This window comes from Rutidosis leptorrhynchoides, chromosome 2 (genome assembly GCF_046630445.1).
Source record: "Rutidosis leptorrhynchoides isolate AG116_Rl617_1_P2 chromosome 2, CSIRO_AGI_Rlap_v1, whole genome shotgun sequence".
Classification (NCBI taxonomy): domain Eukaryota; kingdom Viridiplantae; phylum Streptophyta; class Magnoliopsida; order Asterales; family Asteraceae; genus Rutidosis; species Rutidosis leptorrhynchoides.
This window is the reverse complement of record NC_092334.1, coordinates 670,001,776-670,014,670: the sequence shown is the minus strand read 5'-3', so window position 1 is coordinate 670,014,670 and position 12,895 is coordinate 670,001,776. Positions and strand designations below refer to the sequence as shown.

Sequence of the window (12,895 nt, the reverse complement as noted above, 5' to 3'; positions counted from 1 at the left end):
TTTGAAATGAAAAGACATTCACATCAATGGCAAAATGGTGGGGTAAACCACTAAATTTTCACAACTTCACGCTTAACAGAAATCAAAATCTTATTGTGGAAAAGGTGCTAGTGAAATTGAACGACACTCACCTTGTTCATGACATTGTCCGAGTTACTTTCAAAAGCTCAATCTTACTAGCTTATGTATCTGAAGAAATTAATAACATTTTTGAAATTGATACATCCAAAGGTATTGAAGAGAGTGATAACAATGAAGAAATTTCGGATTCGGAACTCCCTAGAAGTAATGATGGAAAAGTAGATAGGGACGAGAATGATTCAAAGGTATCGGATGAATGTAACCCATTTGATACAATATTTTCGATGACCAAGATGAGTAATCGATTGCTAATGATTGTTGTCCAAGCGTCGGGTTTCGGAAATTAGCTTTAACGACTTTAATTCGAAAGATTGCCAGTCAGTTAATGGAGATCATGACTTTTGGAAAGAAACATAGGAGAAGGATATGGATTGTGTGCATCATGTTAATGTGATTAGACCAAAGAAGAAGCTTAATGGGCCTACGTGGCTGAGGAAATTGATGGGCCTATTAATAGGTCGAACGCCCCTAAAACCAATATAGATAGGCCTATTAATATGGACCAAAATAATGGGCCATTTGTATCTGAAAATAACGAGAATAATGGGCTTGTTAACGAGACGAATAAGGGGCCTGTTAACAAGATGAATGTTGCCCATGGGCCTGATAAGATGGACTGAATGAATGGGATTGGTTTATACTTACAAGCCAATCCTGGTATTGAATGCAATGGGTCTATTTTATACCTGATTGAAAACGATATTGATAACACCATAACAGAGGGAAATATGGCGAACTTAAACAATAAGGTAAACTTGGAAGATGGTCCTCAACCCATTCATTTGTTTAAGTTAGACATAGTATATATTTTCCTTTCAAGCCAATCAATGAAAAAGATGTTACCATATCACCACCCATGATTAATGGTCCCCTATCGGCAAACATTGATGAGCAACAATCCTCCGCCTTTGTATAAACACGATATTGAATAGTTTTTGTTTCTAAAATCCAATGATGGGATTAGAAGGTTTAACTCTGTTATTGAGAAACATGACAACATGAAGTCACACAATGAAACGCAAGCCTGTAATTCCCAAATCACTCAAACAAGCACCCTAATAATACCGCTAATGTCAAGTCGATTAGTTCTAATGCTTCAAAATGAAAAAGTAAAGAAAAGACTTCAAATCCCACGACAAACTAAATAATTTGAAACCAAAATCGACCAGACAATCTACCCATAACAGTGCGTCATCACAGTCTAGCAACAACACCGAATTAATGGATTTTGGCAGTGAGCTAGGCTTGGAATGAAATCGGGCAACCTGTCACGAACTAAGTGTTCGCCAATGTAAGTCATTTTATATAACTTTATTTTTTTAATGAAGATAATATCCTTAAATATAGGTGAACTCGGGATAAAAGAGTATAAATTTAAATGGGTAAAAAGTTTAATTCATACCCACAACCCTAATATTTTTGTGATACAAAAATCTAAAAAGTAAAATGTGACCGGTGGGCTTATTGAGATACTTTGGGGTAATCGAAACTTTGAGTATGTTTTTAAACCATCTGTGGGTTTTTTGGGCTGAATCATATTAATATGGAACCCATTAAAATTCTTTGTAACTGAAGCAGATGAATTGGAAAACATCTTTCTGGCCATAAAAGGGAAATGGTCGGGTAATAATATGGAATCGATAATTATTTATGTTTATGGACTACATAATGATAACTTGAAACACAAGTTTTGGGATAGTCTTGAGAACATTATGCAGGTTAACAACGATGACTGGGTTATTTGCGGGGATTTTAATGAGGTTAGGAATGACACAGAATGAAAAACTACGTCTTTGTAGAAAGTATAGCTAAAATGATTAATGAGTTTATTAATAGATCGCAACTAGTTAAAATTTTGATGGGCGGTATGAGATACACAAGGATCAGTGATCACGAGTTAAAATATAGTAAGTTAGATAGATTTTCAGTGTCGAATACTTGTATGTCAATGTGGGAAGGTTTTGCAGCTTGTACCTTAGTCAGCGAACATACTGACCGATGTCCTCTCGTTTTAAAGAACTCTAATGGAGATTTTAGCCCGAGATCGGTACGAATTTTTAATAACTGGTTTGATAATGAGGAGTGTGAGGAAATTATTTCAAATGCATGGAAAATGCCAACATGTAACTCAATAGCTGATTGTATGTTCCGTGATAAACTGAAGAAAGTGAAAGAGAGATTAAAAGAAAAATGCAATCCAAAGTATAATAATATCAACATTGAAATTGATAATTTTCAAAACGAGGTTGCTAAATGGGAAAACTTAATTGGGACTCGTGATCTCAATGAATCAGAAATTGCCACGTGGCTTGATGCGAGAAATGGTTTCAAAAAGATATACTTAAGCAAATATCGAGAATCAAGTGGGCAACGGACGGAGATGAAAATAGAAGATACTTTCACTCATGTATTCAGAGGCGTCCAAATAAAAATAAAAATTCGGGGTATTAACACGAATGAAATATGGATAGAAAACCCGAGCTTAATAAAAGAGGAAGGTTTTAAGTATTTCCAAAATAGGTTTCAGGACAACAATTCAAGAAGTTTTAGATTTCGAGGGACATTTGAAAAGCAATTATCAAACGAAGAAGCTACGAGTCTAGAGTGCCCGTTTACCTTGTCCAAAATTCACAATACGATCAAACAATGTGGTGGGAAAAAGGCCCCGGGACCCGATGGATGTAATATGAAATTCTTTGTAAAATATTGGGATTTAATTAAAGATATCTTGTTTGAAGCTTTCAATCAATTTTGGACATTTGGTGTGATTTCGAAAGGATGCAACTCGTCCGTTATTGCTTTAATTCCTAAGAAAAATGATCCTCAAAATTTTGGTGACTATCGCTCGATTAGTCTTATTGGTTGCTTTTATAAGATCCTTTTAAAGGCTTTAACAAAAAGACTACTAGGGGTGATATCATCGATTACCGGTTTCTAACAAAGCGCTTATATATATATATATATAAAAAACCGATACATTTTAGATTACATGTTGATAGCAAATTAAGTACTACATGATACCAAAGTGCGCAAAAGAAAAGGTTTCTTGTTGAAAGTGGATATTGAAAAGGCTTTTGATAGTATAAATTGGAATTTCTTCATGGAAATAATGGAGTTAATCGGATTTGGTCATAAATGGAGAAAATGGATCAAAACTTGTTTAATGTCAGCTTTGGTTTCCATTTTGATTAACGGTTCTCCCACAAAGGAATTTAACTTGCAAAAGGGAGTAAGACAAGGAGATCGTTATCACCTTACCTTTTTATCATGGTGGCGGAAGGGCTCAATCATCTTGTGAAAGTTGTGGCCCCTAGTAAAAAATTCAAAGGCATTCCTATAGGGTGTGATGGCCATAGAGTTATGCATCTCCAATATGCAGACGATACATTATTTTTTGGTGAGTGGAATATTCGTAATGCAAGAAATCTTACAAAAATGCTTAAATGTTTTGAAGCGGTTTCGGGGCTTAAAATTAATTTTCACAAAAGTTGTATGTATGGTTTCAGTGTGTCGAAGAAAGAAACAGAAGGGTTGCCAAAATGGCTCGGGTGTATGGCGGGAAATTTGTCCATCGCCTACCTTGGCTTGCCGATTGGCTCTTCGATGAAAAACTCTAATGCGAAAGGGTCGTGTTTAATAAATTCGAGAAACAATTGGCGGATTGGAAAGCTAAATCTTTATCTTATGGCGGGCAGCTTACACTTATTAAATTGGTATTATCTTGCCTCCCTCTCTGTTTCTTTTCCCTTTTAAAAGTCCCTATCTGTGTTGCAAATAAGCTTGAGGGTATGAGACGTTGATTTTTTGAGGCGGGTCGAGTGATGTCTCAAAATTGGCATAGGTCAAATGGAAAACTTGTCTTTTATCTTAAATAAAGGAGGGTTAAACATTGGACCCCTTGCCTTTAAAAACCTTGCACTCCTTGCCAAATGGTGGTGGAGATTTAAAGCGTAAAATAATTCACTTCGGGTCAAGGTCATTAAAAATATCTATGGTTGTGATGGGGGTCTAAATGAATCTTATGCTATACCAGCTAATCGTAAAATGTCTACTTGGTCTTCCATTTTAAATGTTGGGAAAAACTTGAACAACCTTGATACACCAGTTTGTCGTTCTTTTAAAAAAACGATAACTGATGGAAAAGAAACAAAGTTTTGGGATGATATTTGGGTTGGAGATCTTGCTCTAAAAGGAAAATTTAATAAACTTTATTGCATTGATTCCAACCAAAATGAAACTATTTTTGACCGGGTTCGGTGGGAAATCAATAGTATTCTGTATCATTGGTGTTGGTCCCGTAGTATCTCAGGGAGATTACTAGGGGACGTCACCAATATTTATAACATTTTGTCTAGTTTTGTTCCTTGTAATTCCGATAAAGAGGATTGGACATGGTCGCTTTCTAGCAATGGTTTGTTCTCGGTGAATTCCCTCACTAACCTAATTGTGATAGCCGTATACTCTAGACTTTCTAATACTATCGCCACTATTCGTAATAGAAGTGTACCACTTAAGGTGGAACTTTTTTTTGACGACAAGGCTAACCGACTCCCTACAAGAGTAGAATTAAAAAACATAGCATGGACTTAGGTATGATTTGGTGCCCGGTGTGTGCTGATGGCTTGGAGTGTGTCGATCACTCATTGTTCACTTGCAAAGTGACTTTTAAAACATGAGAGAAAGTTTTCAAGTGGTGGAATTTTGGCACATTTTTGCACCTTAATGTCGCAAATGCATTTCTTGGCAACGATCACTCGTTCTCCTCATCGAGGGGCAAGTTCCTATGGCAAGCATTCGTGTGGATTACGGCTTATTTAATTTGGAAAAATAGAAATGCAGTTACCTTCTTTAAACTAAAATAAAGGAGCTCAATGATTTTCAATGAAATCTAAATTAAAAGTTTCAAATGGATCTCAAACAGAAATAAAAAAATTGGTCTTGAATGGAATCAATGGATCACATACCCTATGGGTTACGATTGTGATGGTGTCAATATGTCTGGTATTGGGTAATTTTGTTTGGGTTTGAAGCTGCTTGTTATACATGTTAGAGGACTAACTTTGGGGCGAAATGGATCTTGTTCGATTTGCTTTGTAACTAAATTATTCGATACTGTGGGCTGAATTCAGTCCTGCTTGTGCTTTCATCAAGTCTACTCTAAGTTTGGTTCTTGATTTGGTATTAGATGCGTGGACTACCTTGATTTTTAGTACATGATTCTCGATTTAATTAGATTTGTACAGTTTCGTGTTCTTCATGATGGATTGTATATGTAAACGCTCTCACCCGAAGGAAAAAAACGAAAAGCATAAATCATAGAGGTTCGATCCTAGAAAGGTACTAAACAAATGACTAACTAACTATCACTGAGCCTCTAACTTAATAAAATGCGAAAGAACCGCGAAAAAACAAACATACATCTACACACTACAAATAAACAAAATAAAAAAGTGCAACGAGAAACCTCACACCATTACACAAACACTAAAGGATCACTTTCTTCATCTTACCATTGACGGTCTCTTTGTCGATTCTTTTCCCATTCCAACTGATGATCCTATATGTCAAGATATTAGAAGATCCATGATGTGTCAAAAGTGTGTGCAGTATTGCGTGTCTTTTTAATCTAACTTCTAAATTTATAATATCTTAATTTACGGTTTACTTTTAACACCCTAACGAGTAACAAAACCCGATCAGATATAATTTAGTATTTAGTAAGTTAAGGTTTGTCCCAAGAGAACGAGTGGATTTAGAATATAAAACTTTGATTTAAAGTTTTGGTTGTTTAAATTGACAATTAAATAAAAAAATAGATAAATTGTAAATAAATAAATTAAAGAGATAAACAATAATAGATAAAACACATGCTTGAACATTTCACACCTTGCTCACAATTGCATTTGAATTAAAACAAAACTCAAATTTATTATTGACTATAGAATATCTAATCCAAGAATGGTTGATCAGGTTAATCCTAGAATAGATGTCTAGATTTCTTGCCTGCTTAAGACCTGATAATAGATTTAGTATGATTAACCAAACCCTAATTATAGTTACTAGCTATAATCCTCACTATTAGAATAATCCGATTTTATTATATTTAAGTTTACTAAGTTTTAAACCTAGTAATGTTCTAAGTAAAACTTAATAGTTGATGTGCTCTAGAGGGTGTGTATGAAACGGCTATCAGTTTTATATTTATTTACTACAGGAAATCACCTAAATTAAACTAAAACACAAAAGGCAAGTATACCTATCGTGTAATAATATAGCTAAGGTAAAGTCCGGGAGGTCGATATGTGGACACTATTATTGGGTGTCTTACTAGGTAAAATTAGTTAATTAAGTAGTTAAACTAGATATAGTAATTATAGGTAACTTTGGGGGGATTTACCGTTTAATGACCGGTTTGTCGATTTTATATTTTAAGCGTACAGATAAATGACGATAATTAAAGTGCGTAAAATAAATAACAATATTAAAATGACAATAAATAAAATTGCGAGTAAATGAAAGTACGATGAGAAATACAATAAAAGAATTATGCTTATTTAAACTTCCGTAATCATGATGTTTGACGTTTTGATTTTAATTTATTATGCTGGGTTAATTGTCCTTTGTCCTGGATTTATTTGATACCTATCTGGTTTTTGCCCATAATAGTTCATCGGTCATAATTATAAAATGATCGTCAAATTAACCTTATACCCGAAGTCAAATATTCCAACTAATTGGAGATTCGAATTGTAACAAGGTCTTAAACGTCATTTGATTAATTAAATGATTGTAAAAGATGTCGTATAAACGTCACTAAATAGGACATGCATAATCATTTAATAATTATTAGATTAACTAATTTGAAGATAGGTTCGACAGACTCTAAAGAGTTGTCATTCGATTAGACAATACCCCCCATCTATTAATGGTCCATGGTCCAATGTCCACAAGTGTCGGTCTTTTGTCCATACCCTAATTATGGTACAAAATCCAATAACCCAATCTTTAATATTTAGTCCAACAGCATGATTACTTCGGCTCAAATAAGCATAATAATAACTTAGTTACGAGACATTAATTTAAAAAGGAAGAACATAGCTTACAGTGATGAATAATCGCGTAGCGCTACACGGACAGAGTTCCGACTTTAAAACCCGTAAAATATTTCTTACAATAACTCAATTATTATTAAACTTAAATTAAAATTATAATTATAAATATATATAAATTACATATATAGAGTAAGAAGATTGGAAAAACGTGTGTCTTTCTTCATTCTCCGTAGTCTCGTTTTATAGGCAAATGTTGATTTGAAATTTTCACTTATGACCCCTTAACTATGCTCAATTAACAACTTTTTATTATTTATTATTATTCTTATTATGAATTATTTAAATATTATATTATATTCTTGTACATAGTTGACTTGTACTTTCAGCTCCGTTGCGTCGAGCGTTGAAAGTTGGTTCATGTCTCGGTTCCGGATTTTTGAACGCCTTTTCGTATAATTTAATATCTTGTACTTTGCGTTTTGCGGCTTGTACGTTTGTAATTTTTAGACGTTTCTCATCAATATATTGAACCACTTGGATTGTACTTTGTACTTTTTAGCTTTTTGGTCGTTTGCGTCTTCAAATCGTCGAATCTGCTTTTTGTCTTCACCTTTTATTATTTAAACGAATATCACTTGTAAATAGAACAATTGCAACTAAAATCTTGTCTTTCTTGAGGGATAATACTATGAAATATGTGTTCGTTTTTAGCATTATCAATATTCCCACACTTGAGCGTTGCTTGTCCTCAAGCAATATAGTCTTAAAATAAAAACATACTTGAATCACTTCTTTATTCTTCACACTTTATACATCAGTGATTTCAATACGGCGGTTATGAACAATGATAGTAACGATGTGGTTTACAGTCTCACATGACTATAAAAATTTAGATCCGTTAGGAAATTGGATCTTTATGAAAACATTTGATCTTTTGAAAATTCAATATAGTTTTTATCCTAGATAAGTTTTCCGGAATAACCCTTCACCGGTGTTGCAAAATGTTATTGTGGGTTTTGTGGGTTTCGGATTTTAAAATTTTGGCTCAAAACTTTACGGTTTTGTGTCACCCACTTGCTAACCTTGTATTAGGAAAGCAACACGTCCAGTTTACTTGTCCCGTATATTACCTTTTGGTAAACTACCATCCGGTTGTAAAGGAAAGCGATGAACAAGAAACTGTTAAGGCAATGTCTAATGACATGCATTTGTTCATGGTCTAAAACGTGTCGGATGCTATTACTATCCTTTGTAGGAGCAATAATAAAGATCATCCTATAATTTTTCTGGTCTGGCACAAGGTCCTGTCTCCGACTATGCTATGCAACCATCGTTCTTACGGTTGACACCCGATTTGGTTCAGATGACCTAATGAATTCCAGGTGAATTCCTAAGATTTTACGTTCAATGGTAATGAACGCATTGAAAATGGGTTTTTAGAAAACAAATCGGTTTTAATTTTTGATCAAAATATTTTCACGTTCAAGTTCAAGTTTAGATATCATCGAATTCCATGAGTTTGTAATTCTCAATCTTTAAAGTCAATCTCAAGGATTGAGTAATATCAGGCTTAAAAGCTGATTTTTAATCTTTAAGGAGATTATCCTTTCTGGGGGTCTTATTCATTAGTCTTATCAAGCTAATTTGCACGGTGCCCTCCCCATTTTACGAGACAGATCCTCTCATGGTTAGGATAAGTCTGACCACATGGCGACCCTGTTTGATGCTGAGGTCCGTGGATTTCCTGCTGATTTTAGTGATGACTTTTCTAGATTTTTCGTCAACCTACAGCTGGTCTGGACGACAACTTCTTGACCTAAATCAAGAAGCGCCTGTCTTTTTCGGAAGACTTTACTTCCTTTTAATGATGGAATTGATTCATCGTGTAGATCCATCTTTCTTTCAAATATATTACACTAAATCGGGTAAAACTCATTAGTTTAGTCCAAAACAAAAGTACCTACAATAAGCTTGTACAGATATGTGATATATGTTTTAAAGAACTTGGTGAATTCTATCCACACTCGGCTTTTATTTATTTCTTTCTTTGCCTTTTTATTCCCCTCTATTCCATTTTAAATGAATTCAAGCGTTTTGGGTTGTTTCTCGATTTATGTCCTTTCCAAGGTAACAATAATTTTGGTAGTATCACCTAGTTTTATCGTTCACAAATATGTATAAACATGATTTTGAATTCATTTAGTTGAAAATTTTTCAAATTTTCACAAAATTTGGCAACTAAACCAAGTGTAAACCCGAGAGAATTAATAACCCTTCCCCACACTTGAGATCTTGTAATGCCCTCATTTGCAAGAAATCAGTAAAAATTTAAATTCATGAGGGTGATTAGTGTAGAAAAATGATTAAAATTACCGAGTTTGCAAACATATTGTTGTTATTTCACATTTGATATTTTGCGTCTTGTCGTCAAAATTAGTAGCTTTTGCTGAACTTAATGACAGTCTTTGAAAGTGCGTTGTTTTACCCTGTTTTGTACATAAGATAAACTACAAACATATATACATATTTTTGAAGTTTGGTATATTACCCCACTTTCAAAAATTTATAAAATCTAATATTTTTTTTGGCATACTTTAAATCAATAAAATTAAAAATAATGATAACAAAATTTGTCGTCCCGCCCTCGGGTAAAGCAATTTCGGTTCAATGATCTAGTGTTTAACTCACGACGAATTTTAGAAATTATTTTTTTAAACTTAATTAAATAAAGTAAATTTTTGTTTTTAAAATCACACAAAACTTAAATTTAAAAAGCATATTAATTTCATATAAAACCTACAAAAAAAAAAAAAAAAATTTCAGAATGGGGGGAGAAAACTAGTTCTTTAGTGTCTGCTGGTGGAAAAGATCAATCGGATTCCATTCTCGGAACTACATGAGAACAGAACAACTAACTCTAGACAGCATTTTCTTTTTAGAACATTTTGAATCTCCCCACATTTAGGCAGCTGTGGTGTCAAAATTGTGATTAACTTTATCGTCAATTTTTCTTGGACCATAATCAACTTGCAGATCTGTGACTTTTGCTTTAAGCCATTGGTCGGATTCTTGTGTAATATCCACAAATTCAACTAATTTTGCCTTTTATTTAGGCGACAGATTGGATACTAACTGGTTACATAACTTAAAGTTCTCCTTGGTTCTAGCATTGCGAATTCGTTTAATAAGTTTCTTCATTGAACTATTAATAACGGGATCATTTAATTTCGTATCAACAACGGGGTTCTTTGTTATCAGGTCATCATTAGGCGTTTTATTATTGTTGAGCACTACTATTGGAGTTGGTAAAACAACATGGTTCTTACCAATCGTTTTTGCTGGTTCAACGGTTTTGGTTGGTGGAGATTTAGACTTTCGAATCATAAAGGTGATCGATTTCTCATCATTATTAAGTGTCATACTACCCTTTCTTACATCAAATAACGCCCCGGTGGACGCTAAGAATGGTCGACCTAAAATTAGAGGAATGTTTAGGTCCTCTTCTATGTCAATGACAATGAATTCGACTAGAAAGGTTAAATTACCTACTTAAACGGGTAGGTTGTCAGTAATTCCAACTGGGTGCTTAATGGTTTGATCAAGGATTCGAACACTCATATCCGTTGGACTTAACTCACCTACTCCTAATCTCTTATATAATGAAAGAGACATAACACTCACACTTGCACCTAAATCTGCTAGTGCATCATACATGACACAGTTACTTAGTAGACAAGGAACAATAAATTCACCCGGATCACCTACCCTAGGTGGAGGTTTTGGTGGAACTGTCTTCACCGGGTTTACTTCTACGGTTTTTGTTTCTTGCACTTTCTTATTCTTCTTCTTCTTCTTCTTCTTCTTTTTTCCAAAGGTATCACAAACTTTATTACCTATCACTTGCTCATACTCAACTCCTTTTCTTAGAAACGGGATGGGTGTTTTGTATGGTGCCACCACTGGCTTTACATACTCGGGTGGTGGTGGTGTTGTAACTTCTTCATTGTTACTCACATCTAAAACTTTCCCATCTTCTGGTGTCGGTTTTTCAGAATTTGTTGATACCATGTTAACATTTTCATTCCGAGGATTTACTTCATTATTACTCGGTAGCTTTCCTTGTTCCCTTTCACTCATCAATCTAACAAGAGTACCTACTTATTTTTCTAGATTCAAAATGGAAGCTTGTTGAGTTCTAAATGACTGATCAAACCTCTCATTCGTTTGGGTTTGAGTTTCAATAAATTGTGTTTGAGATTCAACTAGCTTAAATACCACTTCTTCCAGATTTGACTTTTTCTCTTCGGTTTGTTGTGGTGGTTTATACAAGCCAGGTCTTTGTTGATTGAAAGTGTTGTTTTGAGTTGGTTGGTTATTCGGACCTTGTTGGTTGTATGAGTTATTATTGGGTCCATTTGGATTGTAAAGAATGTTTTGATTTCGATTAAAGTTTGGCCTTGGCGGTTGATAATTATTTTGATAATTATTTCCCGGCCTTTGGTTTATGTAGGAAACATTCTCTCGTTGTGCCATCGTTTGCTCAACATTACAATCTTTCGTTAAGTGTGGTCCACCGCATTGCTCACAACTGATTCGTATTGCGTGAATATCTTTAGTCATCTTTTCCATTCGTCTCTCAAAAGCATCTATTTTTGCGAAAACAGAATCAAAGTTATGCCTAGAATCGGCTCTAGCCGCTTTAGATGAATGAAAAATATCTTTTTCCTGATGCCACTCATGAGAGTGGGATGCTGTGTTATCAATGATCTTGTGAGCTTCGGTTGCGGTTTTCTTCATAATGGAACCACCAGCTGCTGTGTCGATGTCTTTTCGTGTGGCGATGTCGACGCCTTTATAGAAAATTTGCACTATTTGAAAAGTATCTAAACCGTGTTGAGGACATCCTCTCAACATCCTTCCGAATCTTGTCCATGCCTCATATAACGTTTTATTTGGCTTTTGCACGAACGTTGCAATTTCTCCTTGAAGTCTCATGGCTTTAGATGCCGGAAAGAATCTTTGAAGAAATTTCTCAACTAAAATATCCCATGAGTCAATCGTTCCTTCAGGTAACGATTCTAACCAATCTTTGGCTTCTCCTTTTAAAGTCCATGGGAACAACATAAGATGAATAGTTTCATCCTCAACTTCTCGGATTTTAAATAAATTACAAATCCTATTAAAAGTTCGAAGATGTTCGTTTGGATCTTCTTTTGTTGTACCACCAAATTGACACTGATTGGTGATCATGTGTAGGATTTGTCCTTTGATTTCAAAATCTGATGCTCTAACATCTGGCTGATTAATGGCGTGACCTTGGCCCGTGCGCGTGGCTCTCATTCGGTCTTCCATACTTTGAGGTTTCGTTACTTCCATAATTGAATTTGTTGAATTCGAATCACTAGAAGATTCCGATTTAACTATTTGTGGTTCAGGAGGAATGATTAGTGGTTCAGGATCTTGGAATTGTCCTTGAATATCCTCCAGATTCTCAGTTGTGAAGTCGGGTTCAAAAAATGGATTATCGGAAATTTGAGTTGGAGAACTTGTTCGACTAGATGATGATTCTAAAGAAAAATCAACGGTAACAATATTGGCTAGATGCCTTGATCGAGTTACAGGTGGTGAACGTATGAAAGGTGGTGAACGTTTTGCTCGGTGCATTCACTGAATATCCTATTAGTTATAAAAATAAAAATTAT

General features: G+C 34.6%; 1 non-coding gene across 1 annotated transcript; it reads left to right on the top strand.

The window, feature by feature from the left end:
- Positions 1–12,078: 12,078 nt before the first annotated feature.
- Positions 12,079–12,185, top strand: LOC139895179 (small nucleolar RNA R71). Its single transcript, XR_011775642.1, has one exon. It is a non-coding gene; the product is annotated as a small nucleolar RNA R71 (small nucleolar RNA).
- The last annotated feature ends 710 nt before the right edge of the window (positions 12,186–12,895 follow it).